The 17,137-nt window shown below is 44.7% G+C and overlaps 1 pseudogene; it reads right to left on the bottom strand.

The window, feature by feature from the left end:
- Window positions 1–7,599: 7,599 nt before the first annotated feature.
- LOC115431207 (somatostatin-1-like) lies at window positions 7,600–15,231 on the bottom strand (annotated as a pseudogene).
- Window positions 15,232–17,137: the final 1,906 nt, after the last annotated feature.

Genomic DNA, 17,137 nt, shown 5'->3' with positions numbered 1-17,137 from the left:
ACCTCCTTGGCAGGTAATTATCGTAAAACCAGACATAAAATGAGCAAGTTCATGGCTGTTACACATTTTGGTCACATGGTGGCAGCGTTTAGTAAGAAAAGGGTTCCACAACTTGACCGAATGCATCCTGGTTTTTCTAAATTTACCTTGAAGAGACATGGACCTTGGACCTTTTCAGAACCTTGGTGGGTCTTTGGTGACCGGCTCAAACTGGACGCATTCGTCTTTTCCAAATTAATCGCATTTTAAGGTGACCCACACAGTGGAAAACCATCAGAGCCCGTTCCTTTTACTCTGGGTCTTGGTCTTAGTGTGTCTCATGTGGTTCCTCCAGAATTAAACATCTGAGTCCTGCATGAGGTCTAACGGAGGTCCAGATGAACATGAAACCCAACAGGAAGTCCACGCCGACCCTGAACACCTGATGTCAGTCCCTGTGGGTGATGGGGTTCGGCGCCCATGATCGCTGGTTCAAAGACGTTTCCTGTCAGGTTTATCAGAGACTAGGGTTAGGGTGAACCAGTCCAAAGTGTCCTTCATGACAATAATCTGAGGTTGTGTCCCTACATTAAGACCGCAGCTGATCGGCTGTCAATCAGCAGATCAGACCGATCAATACCTGGTACGGCAGAGGTCCACCCTGACCCAGAAGACATGAGATGATGGTAAAAAGGGTTTCTGGGAAGTCTGTGGAGGTTCTCATTTGTCCAGGTCATCGTTCTTCGCAGGTTCTCGGTTGACTGGTTTAAGCTCTCATGAAAACGTTTAAAACATTTTGAAAGAGCGACACCAGTCCAGTTGGACCGAGAAGAACCCCCAAGAAGGTTTCAGGGAAGTAAGAGGATTCTAATCAGTGCATTTACCCATGAGCCTCAGCTCTGTTCCATGGAGAAGAAGCTTCAGAGCTGAACCAGATGAAGGTTTAATGGATTCCACCTCAGATGTTGGTTCTGATTACCAGTAAATTCAATGTCTCAGTTTAGTTTCACATTATCCACTTTCTAAGTAAAAATCTGTGGCTTTATGGAAACCATCAGGAGTGTCGTCTCCATGGTAACAGCAGCTGAGGCACATGGGTAACAGAGTATGTGGCGTCTGCATATGAGACTTTGAAGGCGTTGTGTTTCAATTTCCTTTATTTGGCGTCGAACATCTCCTGTGGACTTCAGGGCGGACTTCAGTCTGTGTCGCTGTGGTAACCGCCGCCCATCCCCGAGGACGGGAAGGTACTGACAGTCCCAGGAGCTTCTTCTGTGACCTCTGACCTTTCAAGCAAGCACAACTTAGAACAAAGAGTCCACGCCCACTTGCGGCCGCTGACCTTGACCTGACAAAAGCAGCTGTTCAAGCAGAGGAACAACACAGTGAGGATGAGGACGTGATGAAGGTCAGACTGTTTGTTTCTCAGATGGAAACTGGGGCGTCTTAAGACAGGAAGTCACAGCGCCGCAGACAGGAAGCAGCGAAGGCTGCCCAACCCAGAGCGGAGTGGCAGAGGAGCAGAGGTTACACAAGGGCCGAGCCTGAGCGCAGGCCGAGGCAAGGGGGACCACTGGAGACCACAGAGCCCGTCTGAGGGTTAGGACCGGGACCAGTGGGGTAGGAACCAGTACCAATGGGTTTGGAATCGGTACCAATGGGTAGGACCAGTACCAGTGGGTTAGGAACCGGTCCAATGAGTTAGGACCAGTACCAGTGGGTTAGGAACCAGTACCAATGGGTTAGGAAGTGGTACCAATGGGTTAGGAACCGGTCCAGTGGGTTAGGAACCAGTACCAATGGGTTAGGACCGGTACCAGTGGGTTAGGAACGGTCCAATGAATTAGGACCAGTACCAGTGGGTTAGGAACCAGTACCAATGGGTTAGGAACTGGTACCAATGGTTAGGACCAGTACCAGTGGGTTAGGAACCGGTCAGTGGGTTAGGAACAGTACCATGGGTTAGGACCGGTACCAGTGGGTTAGGACCGGTACCAGTGGGTTAGGAACCAGTACCAGTGGGTAGGAACCGGTCCAATGAATTAGGACCAGTACCAGTGGGTTAGGAACCCAGTACCAATGGGTTGGAACCAGTTTCATGGGTTAGGACTGGTACCAATGAGTTAGGAACCAGGTCAATGGGTTAGGAATCAGTTCCTATGAACCCATCTGACCAAACATCCAGAACCACATCAGACCAACGGTCCAGGTCCACATGAGACCAAGGTCTAGCTCCAGATCAGACCAAGCATCCTGGTCCAGGTCCACATCAGACCAACATCCAAGTCCAGGTCCACATTCAGACCAACATCCAAGTCCAGGTCCACATCAGACCAACATCCAGGACCAGGTTCACATCAGACCAACACCAAGTCCAGGTCCACCTCAGACCACACATCCAGGACCAGGTCCACATCAGACCAACATCCAAGTCCAGGTCCACCTCAGACCAACATCCAGGACCAGGTCCACATTAGGACCAACATCCAAGTCCAGGTCCACCTCAGACCAACATCCAGGACCAGGTTCACATCAGCCCAACATCAAGTCCAGGTCCACCTAAGACCAACATCCAGGACCAGGTCCACATTAGGACCAAACATCCAAGTCCAGGTCCACCTAAGACCAACATCCAGGACCAGGTCCACCTCAGACCACATGTGATGCTCGCTGAACCTTCACGTGTTCGTCCGTGAACGCACAGATCTTCTGAACTTCGACAGTTTTTACACCTGTGGCCTCAGACCCGGACCTCAGACCCGGACCTCAGACCCGGACCCATCACAGGTCCACTGAGGATCCGGTCCACATGGACGGGATGAGGTACCACTCACTCATCATGGAGGGGGAGGGACCGAACCAACAGATCGATCACAGTGACTGACAGCTGATCACAACACAAACACAACCGAACCGAACCGAACCGGGCCGGACAAGGCGTGTGTGCGTCTGTTCACGCGCATGTGTGCGTGTGCGCGCGCGTACTCACGGTGTTCGGAGGTCCTGCAGCGCTTACGCTCATCCTGGAGCTCCGACCCCCGAACACAGAGCTACCGACGGCCGCTCCGCCGGCCCATCCTCCCGCGTCGGTCCGTCCGTCTGCCGCCTGCCTGTCTGTATGCCGGTCCTTCCGCCTGTCTGTCTGTCTGTCTGTCTGTCTGTCCTTTGTCCTGCAGCGCACAGCGCCTCTTTTCCTCCTCGTCTCTCCCTCTGTCTCCTTCTTTCTGTCTGTCCTCAAACCCCGCCCAACATCCACCAGCCTCTCCTCACAAACAAACACACCCCCGAGACACAGGCTGACGTCATCCCACGGCGCTACGTCACCTCCTCTATCTACTATCTATCTATATCTATCTATCATATCTCTCTATCTATATCTATCTATCTATTATCTATCTATCTATCTATCTATCTATCTTAAAGGATGCAATCACATCCCTCTTCATTTTATTTTCTGTTTCATTCAGTCATCATGTAAATGTTCATTAAAGTTCAGGGTAAATCAAAGGTTATTTGATCCAAACTGAAGTAAAAAGTGACGTTTTCATTCAAATCTATCATTAACTGAGCATAAAAAACAAAATCTCAACCTTATTTTGTTTATGGCACTTATATTTGGTTCATTTTTTAATTCACTTTTCATTCATTTGACTTTGATTCCATCATTTGTTATTATTTTGGTATTTTTGTTCATTTTGTTCCCTATTGTCTATTCATTTTTCTTCAATACTTTGTGCAGTTTATGGCTTTTTTGTTTCATGTTACTTATTATTTGTTGATTTATTATTCATTTTTCTTTGTTTTATGATCACCTTGCCTGTTTTTATTTATTTTTTTTTTAAACTTTATTTTAGAACATATTTTGCAAATTTTTCACTTTATTTAAAAATTTTTTTTTTTCATTTGTTTTTGTAGGTTTTTATTCATTTTACCTTGATATTTTATTTGTTTTTGTCAATTTGTTACTTACTTTTGTTCATTTTGTACATTTTGTTAAGAGCGCATGTATTATTATTATTATTATTATTATATTATTATTATTATTATTACAATGATGATGATGAAGGCCTCACATTGAAGCCTGTGAACACATGTCCTGATGCGTGTGTTTTCCGGTGTTTCCTGGAACCAGACAGCTGATCCACTTCCAGTCGCTCAGACCATGTAGACCTGGAAGAACCGGTTCATCTGGATCTGAGGGTTTCATCAGGTCCACTTTCATTTCCTCATGTTTGCACTAACGTTCAGGAATAAAACAGAGAAAAGGTTCAGATTCAGATGTAGAGATGTGGAACTGAAACACAAACACATGAACAGGACTGGACCCAAGGATTCACCTCTGTGACAAAAGAACCATCAAACCAAAGTTCATATGAGACGAAGGAGAAGGAATAAAACATACACTTTAAAATGAAGAAGAAGAAGAGGCATGAATGAAAGAATGAATGAATGAATGAATGAATGAATGAATATTCACAAAAAACAGAACAACAAACTGGAAACAAAAACACAAGGAAACAAACAAAACACAAACCCTCAACATCCATCCATCCGTCCGTCACCCACCCACTTGTCTGTCTGTCCATCCATCCATCCGTGTTCTTTCTTCTTTCTTTCTTTCCTTCTTTCTTTCTTGTATATATTGTTCTTATTTGACTGGTCCCGCCCACTGCAGATCATATTGGTCTTAATGTGGAACCTGAACTTGAATGAGTTGGACGTCTGTGGACCAGTGGATCCACAGGTGTTAAACAGATCCATCAGTGGATGGTTCTGGTTCCAGGTGGATGTTTGGGTCTTCAAGGGTTATAATCAGACTGTGGTATCTGACACGTTCTGTCTGAATGAACCAGAACATTAGAACCGGTTCTGAAGGTCTTCATCTAAACGTGGAGTTTTCATGTCTGCTCATAAACCTGTGTGTGAAGTGGGAGAGCGGCGCCCCCCTGCTGTCCACCCAGAGATCTGCAGAGGAACACATTAACCCTCAAACCCACAAGCATTTACCAAGGACCAGAACCTTCTACTGATGGAGGAAACTCCAACAGATTCCTTCATGTCTTTATGTTTTAGTTTCACAGCCGGTTCAGTCGAATGCGTCTCCGTCCACCAGAGGGAGCTCAGACCAGTTCAGTTCAGGTTCCACATTCAGACCAGTATGATTTAAAGAGTCGGGAAAATATCACCAGAAGAACCTAGATAGAAACACAACTACCAATATATGTCTTTGTTAAAAAAAAAAAAAGAAAGAAAGAAAGTGAATAACCCTGAAATGTCTTAATATAAATAAGTGTAACTGTATTAATATTCAGTCTGTTATTAAATGTTGTTTGTATTTGTAGACCCACTGTATCTGTACGTATTAATGTACATGTAGAAATAATAAACTGAGGCAGAATATTTTTATAATTGGACAAATTTTTCTGAAGAAATTTCTGTTTGTTCATGGTTGTTCATGTTATTCATTTTTTTTAAAGGATAGTAAACTTTATTCATATTCACTGGTAAAAGCCTCCAAATTCATCTTAAATGCTACTGAATAAACTATGAACTGACAGAGACTGAAACTAAGACTAAAAACAAGTATAGAATAAGAATAAGACTAAAGAATAAAATAAACTAAAGAATAAAAATAAGAATAAAAGTAAAAAATGAGAATAAAATCAAAAACAAGAATAAAAATGAAAATAAGGATAAGGATAAAAATAAAAAAAATAAGGATAAAAATAAAATAAGAGCAAGAATAAAAATCAAAACAAGAATAAAATAAGAATAACAATACAGATAAAAATAAAAATAAGAATAAAAATAATAACAAAAGTAAAAATAAAATGAGAATTATAAATAAATAAAGGTTATTGTCTCAGTTCCATCTGTGTCCATAGGTTTTATCTTAGTGTTTCTACTCCATTAATTGAAGTTTACAGTCATTTATTCATCTTTTCTCTGAGTTTGTTTCTTTTCATTTGTGTTTGTTTGGACCGCGTCAAAGTGGTCCATGGCCCGGTTCTGGTTCTGGTCTTTAGGCCGTATGTTGGCCCTCGTTCCTATTAATGAATGAATGATCTTCAGACTCCACTGCCTCCATCTGGACGTCGTTGATAATGTTTCCGTGGTAACTGTGTCTTTTCTTCAGGTTTACCAGCAGCTCTCTGATTGGCCGGGCATGGCCGACAGCAGGTTGACCTTTGACCTCTCAAGGTCAATGGCATCCGCAGTGATTAGAAACAATGACTGGGTTTGGTCAGTGTCTGGAAGGAAAGAGACATGATGAAAAATGAGAAGAAATAATCAAGAAAAGGAAGGAAAAAATGATGAAATATACAAAACAATCAACTAAATGAAGGGTTGTAAGCGTTAAATGAACAATATGGACAAAAGAGGAAGTATAAAGGAAACGCAGAAGATGGAAAAGTAGATGAAGACAAAAGAAGAACACGACCAAACCTGGAGTGACTCAACGATCCCAGAGCAGCAGAAACATGGACCATGTGCTCATTGGTTTAATAACGTCTCCTATTAAAGACTAATTAAATATTATTAAAGGTTTCTCATTAAAACTCAGCATTTCCCAGAGCAGAAAAAAACAAAACAGTAGAAAAAGTCAAAGCATCACATAGAAGCAGCGATCACCGGATTTAGAGCCTGAAAGGACGACATTACACTGATTCACTGGAGGACAGGACCAAGATGTATGAAGATGAAGATGATGAAGATGAAATCGATGAAGATGACGAAGATGAAGATGATGAAGATGAAGATGATGAAGATGAAATCGATGGAAGATGACGAAGATGATGAAGATGAATCGATGAAGATGACGGAGATGAAGATGATGGAGATGACGAAGACGATGAAGACGAAGATGATGACGAAGACAACGACGAAGACAGTGATGAAGGTGACAACAGTGATGATGAAGGCGACGACAAAGATGACAACGAAGACAAAGATGACAACGAAGAGGACGGCTAACATGACACGAAGATGACGATGAAGACAACAATGAAGACCGTGATGAAGATGACAACAATGATGACGAAGGTGACGACAAGGCGACGATGAAGGTGATGAGGAAAGCGAAAATGAAGACAACGACAAAGACAGTGATGAAGATGGACAACAATGACAGTGAAGGTGACAACAAAGATGACAACGATGATGAAGACATCAACTGAGACAGTGATGAAGATGATAATGATGACGACGAAGGCAACAACGAAGGCGATGACGAAGATGACAACGAAGATGAAGATGACAATGAAGACGACGACAAAGACAAACGATGAAGACAGTGATGAAGATGACAACGATGATGATGAAGGCGACAATGAAGATGACGATGAAGATGACGAGAAAGAAGACAACGAAGAAGACAATGACAACAACAAAGGCGATGACCAAGACAAAGACGACGAAGATAACGATGAAGACCACGACAAAGACAGCGATGAAGATGACGCTGGACACAACGCCGTCACGACAGCATGGATTAAAATGTCAAACTGATGTGTTAGAAAGAGAAGCTCTACGTTGGACCAGGTGTCTCCTAACCCCAGTCCAACCTGTGCATCAGGTTTGACTTCACCGTCCAGTCTTTCATCTGGTCTTACATCCAGGTTACAACACGGTGGCAAACGTAGGATTGGATAGTGGCCTTTTATAGGCGGGGCTTAGCGAAGGGTCAGTTCTGTAAAACATAAAACAAAACTGAACGACTGAGAAAAGTTCAGTTTGGATTTAGAACAGACAAGAACATCTGGTCAAAGTCAAACTAACTCGGTCGCCTGTAAACTACGATTTATGTCACAGAAAACCATTATTTCTAAAACTCTGAGCAAAACACAAGAACTGTTTGTGTTTCTTGTCACAGTATGAGACAAAAAATAGTCCAGTGTCCCTGTCCGTCAGCGTCTGTTCTATGTGGATCAGAACCAGTTGAATGCGTTCTATGTCAGGTTCTGTTCTATGTTCCAGTCCTGTGGTCTGGATGCACATCAATCTAACTATAGACGTGGGCGGGACTTTCACTGGAGGAGAACTCAACTCATCCAATCACACTCCATATATGGCTTCAATTAGTGATCAGTGGGAACTAGACTGATATCTGGAACCATTTACATGTTAATATTCATAAACTGAAAACAGCGACTGAGGTGGAAAGGTCCAAGTCCACCTTAAATGACACAAAAGATTCAAAACCCAACGTTATTCTGAAGTGTTTTTTATCAAAGGCTCATTAACGCTGAAGGTTGTGATGATGGTGTATTTGTCTGTAAATCTGTCAATGTTATATCTTATATGTACCTTTGGGGATCAGGACTCTGTTGGTGGATCAGGACTCTTTTGGTGGATCAGGACTCTTTTGGTGGATCAGGACTCTGTTGGTGGATCAGGACTCTTTTGGTGGATCAGGACTCTGTTGGTGGATCAGGACTCTGTTGGTGGATCAGGACTCTTTTGGTGGATCAGGACTCTGTTGGTGGATCAGGACTCTTTTGGTGGATCAGGACTCTGTTGGTGAATCAGGACTCTGCCGGTCTGAAAACATTTCATTATGTTCCTGGATGTGTTTTCTAACTCACTGATATTAAAGTAGAGCAGAACCTTCAGCTGAGGTTTGGAACAGGTTGGAGAACAGATTAAAGCATGTGATGACAGATTGATGGTTTGTTCAACTGCTGCCAGTGAAGCTTTCAGCTCCATTAAAACTTATTAGAGCTGATTATTTCTGATTGGAGGCAACACAACATTACGGCTGCAGCTTCCTGTTTATTCTGAGTCTCATTAAAGAGGACAAACACCTGCAGCGTCGAACTAGAAACTGACCCGACGGCAGCAGAACGCACTGAAAACATGGCAGCAACACATCAGATGGCAACGGAAACATGAGGGAAATGACAGAATGATGTGAACACCAGCAAAGACGTCAATATGAGTGAAGTTAGCCTCAGCAACGGCACGAAGTGAAACAAACATTACTCACAACATTCGCAACGATTGGAAACAAACACCACCCACAAATTCAGCAAAGATCGGAAACTAACACCATCCACAGCTTCAGCAAAGATCGGAAGCAAACACCATCCACAACTTCAGCAAAGATCGGAAGCAAACACCATCCACAACTTCAGCAAAGATCGGAAGCAAACACCATCCACAACTTCAGCAAAGATAGAAAATGAACACCACCCACAACTTCAGCAAATATCGTAAACAAACACCACCCACAACTTCAGAAACGACTGGAAACAAATATTATCCACAAATTTAGCAAAGATCATAAACAAACATCATCCACAACTTCAGCAATGATCGGAAACAAGAAAACTCTTAACCCTTCAAAAACGTTCATAAATGTTCATGAATCAGGTGTTGAACGTCCAGAAGGTGTCTCCTTGTCCGTCTGGACCTACATGAACCTGACACTGTCTCATGTCTCTGGGTTAAATTGTCCCTCAGAACGTCGGTTCAGGATCCAACGGCGTCACAGAGAACCTGAACAACGATTGGTCACATGTTTAGCCCCTCCCTGTTTTCCTTTGAATGTCGCCTTCACAGCAGCATGGATTAAAATCTCAAACTGATGCATCAGAAACAGAAGGTCTACATTGGACCAGGTGTCATCTGACCCTGGTCCAACCTGTGCATCAGCAGACTGATTGTTCTACACCCAGGAACTCCGCTACCCCCTGTGGGCCCCATGAAAGGAAAACATTGTGGACCCTTTCATAAAATGCACTATCTTGTCAGTCTGTCAGAGTGGGGGGTGGGGGTGGGGGGGTTACGCATGTAGGGGTGTAGTCCATACGTAACGTCACTTACGCTAGCGTGAAAACAAAACTGAAACTTAACATACTTTCAACATCTGACACCCGACTTCTATTCCTCTCTTATTCAGCGGATCTTACATGACATTTTCACAACTTCTACCCTGTATCCACTGGACCCCTCCACTGCTGTATCAGCCCCCCCACAAATGCTGGGCCCCATGAATTTGTCATGTTCACCACCCCCAGTCGGCGCCCCAGGCTACACCTATGCATTTTTGTCCTTTCGCATGTTATTCAACGCCATTTGATTGGGTGTCATTTTACGTCTCATAACCCTAACCCTCAGTTCGCGGTATTTGACGCTAATAACAACATGAACCTACACGTGCAAAGCTCATAATGTGTACAGACAACACGACAATTAAAAGTGGCGTGTACATTTACGTGAGTCATATCATGTTGCCTTCAGGTTTAACGTCACCGTCCAGTCTTACATCCAGGTTACGCCGTCCCTCGTCCTCCATCATCATGTGACCTTTGCTTATCCTAACTTTAACCACAGGGTGGCGCTCTACAGCGGATTTTTGTTGGTTCATGTAGATGAAACTCCCTGAAAACCATCTGATATGTATGTTATTATTATTATTGAAAATGGAGGCGGAGAAACATCTGTTTAAATTCATACATAAATACACAACGTCAGCTGACGTTAACCCACAAGTTCATCCATGAAGACAAGGACATGTGGGTCAGATCTGGTCCATCTGCAGGACTTCACAGGTTCTTATTATTTAAACCACACATTCATTCTGAGCTCAGACGCTTTCAGAAGGAGTTTTGCTCTGTCATCGTTGTCACCATGGTAACACAGTGACTGGAACAACTCATTACATGTAATTAAAACACATTTCAGCTCATTATTAACGACTGATCTTTATTAAAAACCAGAGATTGATTTTGTCAAACAGCTTTTATTCAAACAACGATTAAAAGAGTTGGTTTACATTCAGAAAAATCTGATCAAAGCATCAAACTAATCAATAAAATGATCAATACAGTGTCTGTACAGTGCTGTGGTGGTGCGGAGCGTCTGCTCAGCAGACGTGAAGGTTTTCCAGAGAAGTTCTTGCAGCAGGCTTTCCTCTCCCGGGGTGACAGCAGCGGTCCGGCGGCGGCGGCAGCAGCGGCTCGTTCCAGGTCCATGTGGACATCTTCAGGTTCTGGTTCGGACCGAGACGGCCCATCCTCCACCGCCTCGTTCTCCACCTGCAGGAGGTCTGAGAGGAGCAGCTGAGCCAGAGAAGCATCCTACAGAACCAAGAACAGAGCCAGGATCAGCCTCAACAGAACCAGAACACCACCCCACAGCAGAAGGACCAGTCCACCAGGTCCATGAACCAGAACCATGTTAATGTAACGGAGATAATAGACCCTCCGGTGTCCAGGTGAGTATATTAAACACACCTTAACCCTCTGGTGTCAGGTGAGTATATTAAACACACCTTAACCCTCCGGTGTCCAGGTGAGTATATTAACACACCTTACCCTCTGGTGTCCAGGTGAGTATATTAACACACCTTAACCCTCTGGTGTCCAGGTGAGTATATTAAACACACCTTAACCCTCTGGTGTCCAGGTGAGTATATTAAACACACCTAACCCTCTGGTGTCCAGGTGAGTATATTAAACACACTTTATCCCTCCGGTGTCCAGGTGAGTATATTAAACACACTTTAACCCTCTGGTGTCCAGGTGAGTATATTAACACACTTTAACCCTCTGGTGTCCAGGTGAGTATATTAAACACACTTTCCACTTCCTGTTATTAAAGCTCAGATTATTTTACAGTTTGTTTTTGGTCTGAATTCAACAGTTGTTCATTTGTGTCTGATTGTTTAAATTCTGATCCATCCACTAAATCCATCCCATAATAAACAGTGTTAAATTCTTACACTAACACCCTTCTACCAAGTGAGTACAAAATACACACTGACACATTTAAAATTAGACCTAGAACCAAAAATAACAATAATATGAACCAATGTTGGTGTTAACCACTGACAGATGACAGGAGGAACGAATAAAAAATAAATAAATAATACAATTTATACGAAGAATATTAGAAAAAAAGGGGGTTTTGTATTTTTTGCATAAAAATATGGTTTGTTTATATTATAAACATGTCATTTAAAGGGTTAAAAATATGACAGTTATTGAGTATTTAATATTTTTGCTTATGGGTTAAGTTGATGAAATACAAAAAAACTAGAAAAGCACAAGGGTGTTAGTGTAGGAATTTAACACTGTTTATTATGGGATGGATTTAGTGGATGGATCAGAATTTAAACAATCAGACACAAATGAACAACTGTTGAATTCAGACCAAAAACAAACTGCAAAATAATCTGAGCTTTAATAACAGGAAGTGGAAAGTGTGTTTAATATACTCACCTGGACACCAGAGGGTTAAAGTGTGTTTAATATACTCACCTGGACACCAGAGGGTTAAAGTGTGTTTAATATACTCACCTGGACACCAGAGGGTTAAAGTGTGTTTAATATACTCACCTGGACACCAGAGGGTTAAACATTAAAACAACACAAAGGCTGCAGATGTGATGTTGGAGAACTTTAAGAGTACTTCAGGGTTTCAGTTCTGTGTAGGTAAAGACTTTACAACAAGAAAATACTGTAAATATAGCAAATATAATAAATAAGAAATACAGTAGATATAAGAAATATATCAAATATATTAAATATAAGAAATAAAGTAATATAAGAAATACTTATATTATGTTTTTCTTTGTTCAAAAACAATAATATTTGAGTATTTAGACCTGATGGATCAAATATGATACAAAATTGAAACTCATACCTGAAAATTGGTATTATTAAAAAAATAAAAGTTTGGGTTGGTCAGAAGGACCTCCAGTATCAAAGAACTGGAATTTTCTGTCAATAATTTAATGTTTCAGGCTTTAAAGGGTTAAAGACCATGAACTGGACACCTGACTGCTGGACGGTTTATTCCAGGTTTGGACTCTGGGACTAAAGTACGACTTGTCACTAATAGGTTTTTCATTGACTGTGTTCAACCTACTCCTGCTGCCAGTAGGTGGCGCTGTCACATGATCATATCATATACATGACAATAAAAACAGAGAACGAGCTCATGAAATCGTGTTGCATGTCACGACTGTTCTTATCCCATGTGGTGTGGTATATGTACGCATTTGTGACCTTTCATGTGTTATTCAACAGCATTTAATTGCTTGTCAATTTACGCCAAGATCTCAGGTTCACAAAACCCAAACTGCTAACCCTAACTGCTAACTGCTAACCCTAATACTAACCCTAATACTAACCCTAACTGCTAACTGCTAACCCTAACTGCTAACTGCTAACCCTAACTGCTAACCCTAACCCTAATACTAACCCTAATACTAACCCTAACTGCTAACTGCTAACCCTAACTGCTAACTGCTAACTGCTAACCCTAACCCTAATACTAACCCTAATACTAACCCTAACTGCTAACTGCTAACCCTAACTGCTAACTGCTAACTGCTAACCCTAACCCTAATACTAACCCTAATACTAACCCTAATACTAACCCTTACTGCTAACCGCTAACCCTCAGTGCGTGGTATTTGACATGAACATACAAACAAAAAGCTTATAAAGCGTACAGATACCGCACACATTAAAAGTGGCGTCTATATTTACACAAGTCCTGACATCACATTGAAAATCATGACTGGACATTTGAGACAAAACACATTTAGTTCATTTATTTGTGTATTTGCTCTGTTTTCTATTTACATATTTAACTATTGTTGTGTGTCTTTCTGTTTTATGTATTCCTTTTTTTCAGTGTCTCATCATTTTTGTCCATTATTATTGTCACCGTGTCGATGGTCCACGTGGTTCAGGTCTGGACTCTGTGGGTCCAGTCCCTGTGCCACTGATGTCTCCTGGTCCTGATCCACAGTTTGGATCCTGGTGTTTTCATCCTTGAATATGAGGAAGAACTCCACTGAGGTCCAGGTCCAGGTCTGGGTTCAGGACCAGGTCTGGGATGTCGGTCCTGGTCTGGGATCAGGGCCAGTTATGGGATCTTGGTCCAGGGGTGGGTCCAAATCAGGTCTGGGTGTGGGTTCAGGTCTGGGTCTGGTTAAGGTTTGGGTCTGGGTCCAGGTGTGGTTTCAGGTTCAGGCCCGGGTCCTGTTCAGGTCTGGGTTCAGGTCTGGTTTTCGGGCCCTGTTCAGGTCTGGGTCAAGGTGCTGGTTCAGGTCTGGGTCCTGTCCAGATCTGGGTCCAGGTCTGGGTACAGGTGTGGATCCAGGTCTGGTTCTGGGTTCAGGTCTGGGTGTGGGTTCTGGTCTGGATCTGGTTAAGGTTCGGGTCCAGGTCTGGGTCCAGGTCTAGGTCTGGATACGGGTGTGGATCCCAGTCTGGGTCTGGGTTCAGGTCTGGGTCCGTTTCAGGTCAGAGTATGGCTCCAGGTCTGGGTGCTGGTCTGGTTCAGGTCTAGCTCCAGGTCCACATCTGGGTCCAGGTCTGGGTTCTGGTCCAGGTCCAGGTCCAGGTCAGTGGTCTGGGTCCAGGTCTGGGTTCTGATGGTGAATCACTGCCAACATCTAGTCTGTGATTCTGTTTGATTCTGTTTCATCTTTAAATTCTTTATTTTTCAGTGAATCTTTTCTTTCAGTGACTGAATCGTTTTCATTTGTTTGAATCTCAGCATCATTTCATACATTTATTAAATGTTCATGTTAATAAACGTCTGTTGTTTTTTTTTTTAAAACCATCAGAAAGACTGACACCATGAAGAACACCTGGTACCTGGTTCTGACCCGGTGCAGCCTGAGTAAAGGTACCGGATGAAGTCCACGACACTGATCTTCAACATGTAAATGGTCTTCTATGGTACTGTTGGACTGAACCAGAACCAGAGGAACCACTGGACTGAACCAGAACCAGAGGAACCCACTGGACTGAACCAGAGGAACCACTGGACTGAACCAGAACCAGAGGAACCACTGGACTGTACCAGAACCAGAGGAACCACTGGACTGAACCAGAACCAGAGGAACCCACTGGACTGTACCAGAACCAGAGGAACCCACTGGACTGAACCATACATAAACGTTCATCTGAACCAGTAGAACCTGGTTCTACTTTTGGCTTAAAGTTAAACTGAAGGAATGAGTTTCTGTGTAAAATGTATTTAGTCTGCGCTTCTAAAGTTGCGTCTAAAGTTGCTTCTAAAGTTGCGTGTAAAAGTTGCGTCTACAGTTGAAGTTGCGCTGTGGTGCGTGCAGGGTGCGGGTCGTGCGGTTCCGACCTGTTTGGAGCCCAGCAGGGGGGTCCTGTGCAGCAGCAGGCGGAGTTTGGGGTCCCTCTGCGCGGCGGAGGAGCCGCTGAAGGAGCCGCTGAGGAGGAGCAGGAGGAGCAGGAGGCAGCGGACCGTCTTCATCCTGAACGGGTCGGTCTGGGTCCGGAGCGGAGCGGCGGGTCTTCTGGTCCGCGTCCGCCCGGTCCCACTCTTTTAAAGGCCGGCGGAGCGCGTCACGGCTGCGTCCTGGTGTGTGTGTGTGTGTGTGTGTGTGTGTGTGTGTGTGTGGGGGGGGGGGGGGGGGGCTGATGGTGTTTCCACCTCCCGCTTCAGTGAAATGATCCGTGTTTAAACGGTGTCGCTTCCCGCTGACCGGTTCTCAGCCGGTGGTTCGCGGACTCGGCGGGTCGGAAACATTAAATGTGTTCGGTTCATTGATTATCGGTGATCAATAGGCTGACAGAGGCGCGTGTTTGTCTGAACCCGCTGAGGATCTGACTGAGTTCATGTGTGTTCTGTCTGATGGAGGGTGGACTGTTTCATCCTGGGGTCTGATTTATTCTTTCATTGTCTTTTCTGTCTGTTTTGCATCATTTTCAAAGCCTTGGGTTCATTTCTGACTGTTTCTGTTCAGGGGTCCGTGATTAACGGAATGAAGGCTCTGTGAACAGAAGAACCCTGAGGTTCTAATGGATGGAACATGGTTTAAGGCACAAGGAGGAAAAACAGGAACCAGTGTTTTCATCCTCCAACTGGAATTAAAGACAACTGAGCTATGATGCACCACAGCAGGGGAGACCGGGTACTGTCCGAGGGTTTAGGGGAGACCGGGTACTGTCTGAGGGTTTAGGGGAGACTGGGCACTGTCTGAGGGTTTAGGGGAGACCGGGTACCTGAGGGTTCAGGGGAGCTCAGGTACTGTCCGAGGGTTTAGGGGAGACCAGGTACTGTTCGAGGGGTTAGTGGAGACCGGGTACTGTTCGAGGGTTTAGGGGAGACCGGGTACTGTTCGAGGGGTTAGTGGAGACCGGGTACTGTTTGAGGGTTTAGGGGAGACCGGTTACTGTCCGAGGGTTTAGGGGAGATCGGGTACTGTCCGAGGGTTTAGGGGAGACCGGGTACTGTTCGAGGGGTTAGTGGAGACCGGGTACTGTTCGAGGGTTTAGGGGAGACCGGGTACTGTCCGAGGGTTTAGGGGAGATCGGGTACTGTTCGAGGGGTTAGTGGAGACCGGGTACTGTTTGAGGGTTTAGGGGAGACCGGTTACTGTCCGAGGGTTTAGGGGAGATCGGGTACTGTCCGAGGGTTTAGGGGAGACCGGGTACTGTTCGAGGGGTTAGTGGAGACCGGGTACTGTTCGAGGGTTTAGGGGAGACCGGGTACTGTCCGAGGGTTTAGGGGAGACCGGGTACTGTCTGAGGGTTTAGGGGAGACTGGGCACTGTCTGAGGGTTTAGGGGAGACCGGGTACCTGAGGGTTCAGGGGAGCTCAGGTACTGTCCGAGGGTTTAGGGGAGACCAGGTACTGTTCGAGGGGTTAGTGGAGACCGGGTACTGTTCGAGGGTTTAGGGGAGACCGGGTACTGTTCGAGGGGTTAGTGGAGACCGGGTACTGTTTGAGGGTTTAGGGGGAGACCGGTTACTGTCCGAGGGTTTAGGGGAGATCGGGTACTGTCCGAGGGTTTAGGGGAGACCGGGTACTGTCCGAGGGTTTAGGGGAGACCGGGTACTGTCCGAGGGTTTAGGGGAGACCGGGTACTGTCTGAGGGTTTAGGGGAGACTGGGCACTGTCTGAGGGTTTAGGGGAGACCGGGTACCTGAGGGTTCAGGGGAGCTCAGGTACTGTCCGAGGGTTTAGGGGAGACCAGGTACTGTTCGAGGGGTTAGTGGAGACCGGGTACTGTTCGAGGGTTTAGGGGAGACCGGGTACTGTTCGAGGGGTTAGTGGAGACCGGGTACTGTTTGAGGGTTTAGGGGAGACCGGTTACTGTCCGAGGGTTTAGGGGAGACCGGGTACTGTCCGAGGGTTTAGGGGAGACCGGGTACTG

Source organism: Sphaeramia orbicularis, chromosome 13 (assembly GCF_902148855.1).
Source record: "Sphaeramia orbicularis chromosome 13, fSphaOr1.1, whole genome shotgun sequence".
Taxonomy (NCBI): domain Eukaryota; kingdom Metazoa; phylum Chordata; class Actinopteri; order Kurtiformes; family Apogonidae; genus Sphaeramia; species Sphaeramia orbicularis.
This window is presented reverse-complemented; position numbering and strand designations above follow the sequence as displayed.